The following is a 9585-nucleotide window of genomic DNA, read 5'->3' as shown; positions in this document are numbered from 1 at the left end:
GGGGGGGGACACATCCTCGAAGGGGGAAAACTGCTCCTGCAGTGCCACGGGGGCTGTAACCTCAAACGGGGCATTGACCATCTCAGTTGTGGCCGTGAGCGTATCTGGGGTCAGCTCGGTGGTTGCCTCCATCTTCTTGGAGCTCTCTGTCTCGTGGGGATCAGCCTCCCGCGTCTGGTCCAATATCGGCAGATCTTTGCCTGGTTCTCCTTGGTCTATCATGAAACTGACGAATACTAGGAGACCACTGAAAGGAAAACACAATCGCAATGACAATGAAACAAAAAAGAGAGTGAGGATCGGTTACTGCTTTGCAAAAGTTTTTTTTTCTCTGAACGAAACTATACCAACATCACGGATCCGCTTACCTTCCCTTTGTTCGGAGAGAAGAACAGTGGCAGATGCGAGTGTTGCCTTTCTTGAAGACGGTGAGGGAGAAGGATAGTCCGAGGGAGAAGGGGATTCAGCGAAGAGTGAAATGATGGTTGCTTCGTCCGTCAAACTTAGACTGCGGGGAGGTGTGGTTTTGTGATACGACGGCTCGTTACTGCCGCGCTACGACCGGGGTGACTCTCCGCCTGCATACTGCCTTCTAATTTGGTGGATGGCATTTGGGCCCGCGCGCTGCATGGCCCGCATGTCAGTGAACAAAAGTATAACGACATTCAGTAGAGGGAGACGTTTCAATGACCTAGGAGGAGCAAGAAGCGGTAGAGTGTCTCCACTGTACTAGTAGTAATTGTTTTTCTAGGTAGTTGTAGAGTGTCTCCACTGTACTAGTAGTAATTGTTTCTCTGGGCCCAAGAAAAACAGCCCATCCACACTAGTAAATAGTAAAATCAATTCAAAAGCCCATCCACACTGGGTGCTCTTCTTCCTCCTCGCTCCCACCCACCTCACGTCAGCTCGCTCCACTCGTACCCCCAAATTCCTCACCTCACTCCTACAGAAAACACCAGCTCCCCTTCTTCCTCACTCCTACAGAAAACCCCCAGCTCCCCTTCTTCTTCGCTCGCACTACAACTAGGCTCATCATTCGTTACTCTGCTCAAATCCGTGAGCGCGACGCGACGCCCTTGAGGAAAATGGAGTCGGCTAACCCCAGCGCCAAGAAGATGAGGCTCCCGCCAGCGGCGACGCCTGTTGTAGATCCCGCACCCGGTAGCGCGGGGAGAAGCGGCGACCCCGCCCCCACCGGATCCCATGAACCCGTAGAATCTCGGGTGGACCGCATCAGCGATCTCCCGGACGCCGTCCTTGGGGAGATCATCTCGCTTCTCCCCACCAAGGATTGCTGCCGCACCCAAGTCCTCTCAATTCGGTGGCGCCCTCTATGGCGCGCCATGCCGCTTAATCTCGACTGTCATCAGCTATCTCTCTTCAATGATTTTGAAATCCCCAGAGCCATCATCTCCTCCCACCAGGGCTCCGTTCAAAGCCTCTGCATCCCGTCATGCTACCTGAGCAAGCATACCATGCCCTGTACGGTGGACGCCTGGCTGAAATCCCCTGAATTCACAGAACTACAACTGCTTGAGTTCTACTATTCCCCTGGAAATCACATACCACATACCGAACGCCATGAACTTGTGCCCTCAGCACCGATGTCCATCTCGCGGTTTTCGTCCTCTCTCCACACTGCCACCTTTGCGCTGTGCTACCTGCCAGACAATCTGGTACTAAACCTTCGACTCCCATTTCTCACGAAACTTTCACTTGTGCGGGTTCGTATATCGGAGGCCTCATTGCACAGCATCATCCACTCCAGTTGCCCTGCGCTGGAGTGCTTGGTGCTTGTTTTCACAGTTAGAATTGGTTGTCTCCAAATAAAGTCGCCTAACCTTGTAAGAATTGGAATTTCTTTTGACGGAAGGTAGCTCATCATCCAAGATGCCCCTTCACTTCAATGGTTGATCCTTGATTCTAGTATTCACCGTTGCAAATAACCGTCCTCTCTGCGCCTAAACTGGAGACATTGGGTGTAATACATGATCTCTGTGCTCATTTCAATATGGTGTTATGCTCCACAGTTCTTCGCGTACTTTATATTATCATCTACACTTGTAACCATAAGCTGCATTTTAAATTTCTGTGCATAATTTATATATCATCTTGGAGTACACATTTTGTACTAATATTATGTTCTATGCTCAATGAAGAGTTTCTCCATGGATGGCCTATCAATGGTGCTGGATTCTGTCAAGATCTTATATATCCAAATGAATAGTTTTGATCTGAACAAGATTATTGGCTTGCTGCAATGCTTTCCATGTCTGGAGAAGTTGTATATAAAGGTGATAATTTCACGCACATTGGAAGCCCGCATATAGTGTACTAGAATTAACCGTTCAGCTGTTGCTCTTTCGACACTCTTCTTTTAGACCTTAACTGTTTTCAATCTTCATGTCTATTTAGGCAACAGGACGGGGTAAGAAAGTCATAACCAATCGGTGGATTCGTAAGCATCGGGATTTTCTCACTTCTCATGAGATTCGATTGAAGACAATAATGCTAGAACGATATGTAGCCAACCGTGCAAACACAAGATTTGTCACATTCTTCCTGCTGAATGCGAGGTTACTATTGTCCATCAGGCTTAAGTTTATCAGCAGCATGGTTTTGACGGATGGGTATGTCGAAGAGCAAAAAAAGGAGTTTCAGGTGGGAAAAAGAGCTTCTGAACGTGCCGGGCTTCTATTTACAACATATTGTGGTCATAATCCAGTAAATTTTACGACCCAGAATGTTCATTCTATGGACCTGACCGATCCATTTGACTGTGACTGCCGAAAACAGTGCTGGAGTTAGATGTTGTTGCCCTTTTCAATCTGGTTTTTTTGTAAACCTGATGAACAATTAACCCTCGTGCTTTTGTACAGTTTGTAAGCTGGAGTTAGATGTTCCTGCCCTTTTCAACTCGGCTGTGACTGTCATATTTTCTTTGAAACAAGGCAAATGGCTTGCCATTCGTTTAATTTAGAGTGAAATATTGTAACAAATCCCAACCAAGGGAAATAACATCACTCTCGCCGGCTACTTGAGCTCACTGTGCATTACAGAAGCCAAGTGATTAGCCCCCACCAGCACCCACAAACTTATTTTGAACTAGCACATCAAATGGGCTGTAAATTTTCATAGGAAAGGCTGCATGACCGTGACAGATTTGGATTCTGACATTTGGGACCCGCGAGGAAATAGCCTATCGAAGGTGGTGTCGACTTACTAGCCAGTCAACAAACTTCTGCCTACCAGCCGTTGGATTGACATCCAACATCTGTCGTGTATCTTCTATCTCTTGTCTTCTTCTTCCTCCAGCCGCCCAAACCAAACCACCCCGTCGGCTCCGCCTGCTCCCGCCTCCCATGGCTGGCTGCGCCTCCGCCGCCCTACCGTACGTACCCTCCAACGTTGGCCAGTCCCTCCCTCTATTCCCCCACACGTCCTGTTATTCTCCGGCGACGTCAGCCCCAACACGCACCCGCGCCCGAACCAGTCAACCCTCGTACTCCCCTCCGCCTGCGACTAGACCGGCGCATCTTCAACGGCTCCTGTTCGTTCCGTCCAAGGCCTCGCCGTCGTCCTCCGCCTTGCGGCCTTGGTTCGCTCGCCGTGCGCGGTGCGCCGCCCTCTTGCATTGTCAACGTCGTCAACAACCGAGAGGAACACGGAGATGACTATATGTGAAGAGGATGACAGTAGGGACCCACCAGCGTCATGGCAGTACGCAAGCAAGTGCCTCTATAGTACAAGCCCAAAAATATGGTGCCTCCTAATGGTTGGACATCTGGGGCTCACGCCATTGTCAACGTAGTCAATAAACGAGAGAATTACACTACGAGCGGCTGACACCAGGGACCCAGCAAGTCGCGCAGTTTTTTTTGAGGAACAAGCAGTTGCTATTTATACTAGTTTTAGCGACGGATCAGGGTAACAACGGGGCTGTGCGGGGGCTGTGGCCCATCTAGCCAGGGTTTTATTTATGTTTACCAAATCATGAGCCCAGTTGTGTTTTCTTCTTGCTCAAAATGGCTAGCCCAGTTCTATTTTTTTAAAGAAATACCCAAAGAAGGCCTACTTGCTTTATCGGCCCTGCTGGGCTGCAAATCTTTCAAGACGAGGAGAGTTTCATTCCGTTTGCCCAGAAATGGGCTGTACATTTTTAAAACACATCAAACCGGGAATTAGTTTCAATTTTTTTTCATTACAAGATCTTAAATTCCATTGATTTTTTTGCGTGGACAATTATTTGGATTTTATATTTATATAAATTATTTTTCAAAATAGTTTGAATGTAAATCGATATTTCTGGATTAAAAACAATTGACCACACCGAAATATGCAAAATTTCGTATACTTTTTAACCGTGGCCACAATATGGGGTGTAATGCTAACAAAAAGAAGATGGGCTCCAAAAAAATTCTTAAGAATTAGCAAATGGGCTGTACATTATTAGAAATAATGGCAGATGGGTTGTATGATGTTTTCCACAGATTTGAGGCTGACTTTTGCGCCTACTACAGGTTGACGCGTATGCTTTCATAAAAAAAAGGTTGACGCACACGCAACGCCCGGTCAACTTGGTCAACACACGAGAGCAGTGACTGTTGGATGTCCATTTAACGGCTATCGTGCTTCTTCAATCTCCGCTCTTCATGCTCCAGCCGGTCAAACAAGCGCCGGCGGGACTGCCTGCTCCCTCCTCCCGCGGCCGGCTATGCTGCCGCGCAGGCCTCACGGCCCCACCGTACTCCCATCGCTGGCCTAGCCATCCCTCTACTCACCCACACATGCTGTTATTCTCCGGCGATGGCAGACGAACCAGTAAACCCTCGTACTCCTCCGCGTGGGAAACAACTGCCGAATATTGCCTGGCTCCGTGTCGTTCCCTTCCTAGGCCTCGCCGTCGTCCACCGCCCTGGTGCTCTCGGCGCGGCCTGGTCAACATGGTCAATGAACGACATCCATCGGAAGTGGACTGTACGTGGAGAGGCTGACAGCTGGGTCCACGGCCCCACGCAAGGAAATGCCTCATTACGCGCAAAATAATGATTCCTCCACCTGACAGCTAGGACCCACAGGAAGGGCCTCTGTATTTCGCGAAAAAACGTTCCCCCAGCTGACAGGTCGGACCCACCAGCTATATCTTCGCACGCAAGGAAGTGCCTCCTTATTACGCCCAAAAAAAATGAATACCCCCTGCTAGCTGGGACCCACCATATTGTTGGGCTGACTTGTGGGCCTACTAAGTTGACGGGGACTGAGGGCTTTGTCAACTTAGTCAATACTCCAGTGACCGTATGATGTCCATCCAACGGCCATAGTGCTTCTTCAACCTCTAGTCTTCTTGCTCCAGCCACCCAAAGCAGCGGCGGTCGTGCCGCCTACTCCTGCCTCCCGTGGCCGGCTGTGCTACCGCGGAGGCCTCACCGCCCCCATACTACTCCCACCACTGGCCAGGCCATCCCTCCACTCACCCACACCCCCTGTTATTCTGCGGCGACGGCAGCCTCACACCGCAGCCGAACCAGTGAACGCTCGTACTCCTCTCCGCGTGGGCATCCACTGCCGCGTCTTGCCCGGCTCCACGTCGTCCCCTTCCTAGGCCTCGCCGTCGTCCACCGTCGTGGTGCTCTCCGCGTGGCGTGGTCAATGTGGTCAACGACCGACTTCCATCGGAAGAGTACTGTACGTGGAGAGGCTGACAGCTGGGTCCACGGCAGCCGCAAGGAAGTGCCTCCTTATTACGCGAAAAATAATTATTCCTCCACCTGACAGCGGGGACCCACCGGACGGGCCACCAGTATTTTGCGAAAAAAATCGTTTCCCCCTGACTGCTGGGACCCACCGGACGGGCCACCGTATTTCGCGAAAAAAATGTTCCCCCCGCTGTTAGCTCGGACCCACCGGAAGTGCCTCCTTATTACGCATAAAAAAATGAATACTCCCCCGGCTAGCTGGGACCCACCTTGGTGGGAGACTGACTTGTGGGCCTACTAAGTTGACGGGGACGAAGGGCTTTGTCAACTTAGTCAATATGAACGATTCTAGCTCTAGTGACCATATGATGTCCATGCAACGGCCGTAGTGCTTCTTCAACCTCTGCTCTTCTTGCTCCAGCCGCCCAAAGCAGCGCCGGTCGTGCCGCATGCTCCTGCCTCCCGTGGCCGGCTGTGCTGCCGCAGAGGCCTCACCGCCCACTACTATTCCCACCGCTGGCCAGGCCCTGCGGCGACGGCAGCCTCACACCGCAGCCGAACCAGTGAACCCTTGTACTCCTCTGCGCGCGGGCTTCCACTGCCGCGTCTTCCCCAGCTCCGCGTAGTCCCCTTCCTAGGCCTCGCCGTCGTCCACCGCCGTGGTACTCTCCGCACGGCGTGGTCAACGTGGTCAAGGAACGACTTCCATCGGAAGAGTACTGTACGTGGAGAGGCTGACAGCTGGGTCCACGGCCACAACCCAGTTTTTTTGTGATTCGCCAAGTAAGTCGCTTTGTCAGGCCTGTTGGGCTGCAAATCTTTCAAGACGAGGAGAGCTTTCATTCGGCTGGCCGAGAAAATGGCCCATCAGTAATGAGAAATGGGTTGTACATTTTTAAAACACATCAAATCGGCAATTAGTTTCAAATATCTTTTTTTTTCATTTCAAGATTTTAAATTACATTAATTTTTATGCGTGGAGAATTTGTTGGATTTTATATTGATATACATTTATTTTTAAAATCAGTTTGAATGTGAGTCGAAATTTCGGGATTAAAAACAATTCTGACCGCACCGAAATATGCAAAATTTCGTATAATTTTTTAACCGTGGCCACAATATGGGCTGTAATGCTAACAAAAAGAATATGGGCTCCAAAAAAACCTTAAGAATTAGCAAATGAGTTGTAAATTATTAGAAATAATGGCAGATGGGCTGTATGCTGTTTTCCACAGATTTGAGGCTTTCCTAAAAAAAGGTTGACGCACAAGCACCGACTATTGGATGTCCATCCAACGACCGTCGTGCTTCTTCAATCTCTGCTCTTCCTGCTCCAGCCGCTCAAACAAGCGCCGGCGGGACTGCCTGCTCCGTCCTCCCCGCGGCCGGCTGTGCTGCCGCGAAGGCCTCACCGCCCCACCGTACTCCCATCCCTGGCCTAGCCATCCCTCTACTCACCCAAACCTGCTGTTATTCTCCGGCGACGGTAGACGAACCAGTAAACCCTCGTACATTCGTACTCCCCTCCGCGTGGGAAACAGCTGCCGAGTCTTCCCTGCCTCTGTGTCGTCCCCTTCCTAGGCCTCGCCGTCGTCCACCGCCGTGGTGCTCTCGGTGCGGCGTGGTCAATGTGGTCAACGGCCGACTTCCATCGGAGGAGTACTGTGCGTGGAGACGCTGACAGCTGGGTCCACGGCCGCATCAAGGAAGTGCCTCCTTATTATGCGCAAAATAATTATTCCTCCACCTGACAGCGGGGACCCGCCGGACAGGCCACCGTATTTCGTGAAAAAAACGTTTCCCCCCTGACTGCTGGGACCCACCAGCTACACCTTCGCACGCAAGGAAGTGCGTCCGGGCAAAAAAACAAAATGATTCGCCCCCCTGACTGCTGGGACCCACCAGCTACATCTTCGCACGCAAGGAAGTGCCTGACAGTCGGGACCCACCTGGTCGAAGCGTACGCAGCATTGTCATTCTGGTCGCAAACGTGTACGTACGTATATATTGGTGGATGTAGAGGCACGCACGTGTCGTAGTAGAGGCACGCACGTAGCATGTACACGTACGTACAACGGCCAGGGTGCAAGAAAGAAAATACGACCACGTATGTGTACATACAGGCGGGGTCTCGAACGCCTACTCGCGCATATGTACAGCGAGGGCTCGTTGACATGGCTGGGTCGGAACGGAGAAACAGCGTCGTCGTCGTGTTCATGGGGAGGCAACAGAATGCCTCGTGTTCATGGGGAGGCAACGGAATGCGTCGTGTTCATGGGGAGGCAACGGAATGCGTCGTGTTCATCGGGAGGCAACGGAATGCGTGGGAGCCAACCGGCTGGGTCAGAACGGAATGCGTGGTCGTGTTCATCGGGAGGGCTTGGATGGAACAGGCGATGGAAACGAGGCCTGGCGTACCGCACAACGGAGGAAACGGACCTCCTACATTCGGAACGGGGTCCTGTTGATCGGGAGGGGTGTGGCGTACCGCAAAACGGAGGAAACGGACCTCCTACAGTCGAAACGGGGGTCCTGTTGATCGGGAGGGGTGTGGCGTACCGCAAAATGGACGAAACGGACCTCCTACAGTCAAAACGGGGGTCCTGTTGATCGGGAGGGGTGTGGCGTACCGCAAAACGGACGAAACGGACCTCCTACGGTCGAAACGGGGGTCCTGTTCATCGGGAGGGGTGTGGCGTACCGCAAAACGGGACTCCACAGGATACTGTTCATCTCCACCGTCGACCTCGTCCAGCCTCCACGGGCTACCGTCGACCTCCTCCAGCCTCCACGGGCTCCTGTTCATCCAGCCTCCACCGCGCGCTACTCCACCGGCTACTGTTCAACCACCCCTCCACGGGCACCCCTCCACCGTCTACTGTTCATCCAGCCCTCCACACCACGGGGTCCTGTTCAACCACCCCTCCACGGGCACCCCTCCACCGTCTACTGTTCATCCAGCCCTCCACACCATGGGGTCCTGTTCAACCACCCCTCCACCGTCTACTGTTCATCCAGCCCTCCACCACACCACGGGGTCCTGTTCATCCAGAGGCAACGCCACCGCTCACTGTTCATCCAACCCCCCCCCCCCCCCCCGCAACGCTCACTGTTCATCCCAGAGGCAGCATCGATCGGCTTCAGTTAGCAGCAGTAGCGAAGGAATCGCTCGATCAGGTTCAGTTAACAGCCATCGATTGATCGCTCGGGTTCAGTAACGCGTAGCCTGCAGTGCAATCGCTCGGGTTCAGTTAGAGCCCAACGCCTCGCTCGGGTTCAGTTAGAGCCAACGCCTCGCACACACGCGCGTACGTGTACGAGAGAAACGCGCATCGCTCGGCCCTCGACCTCCCACCGTAACCGGGAACTCCCCAAAATTTTCCTCGCCCTTGCTTCTACCACGGTTTTTTCCGTCATGGACGGCCCAAAGACTGTCATGCAACTGCGTCTCCGGCCTGCCCAGGACGAAAAGTCCATTTTCTGTCATGATTTTTTGTCATAGAAGTAGGAGCCCACCACATCTATGATGATACCGGGTTTTGTCACAATTATCGTCATAGAAGTGTCATATGTATGACAGAAAAAAATTTCGTTCGGCCCAAAATGTCACGGATGTGTCTTTTTTTTGTAGTGTCTCCTCGGATATCGGCGATGTAGTTTAGGTTCCCAAAACTGATCTGATGACCAGGGGCATAGCTGTCGATGTGCTCAAGGCGGCCAATCAAGTTGGCACGTGGTGAGAAGCCGCCGAATACAAAGATTTGGCCGGGGAGGAAAGCCTCCTCCGAAACAACATTATTGCAGATGATCAAACGAGCCATTGAACCTTCTGTCGACAGCACAGAGGAACTCTCAATGAAAGCACCAATGTCGGTGTCCAAACTGGCAG

This window comes from Triticum aestivum, chromosome 1D (genome assembly GCF_018294505.1).
Source record: "Triticum aestivum cultivar Chinese Spring chromosome 1D, IWGSC CS RefSeq v2.1, whole genome shotgun sequence".
In the NCBI taxonomy this organism is placed as follows: Eukaryota; Viridiplantae; Streptophyta; class Magnoliopsida; order Poales; family Poaceae; genus Triticum; species Triticum aestivum.
The sequence above is the reverse complement of the archived record's forward strand: the minus strand, read 5'-3'. Positions refer to the sequence as shown.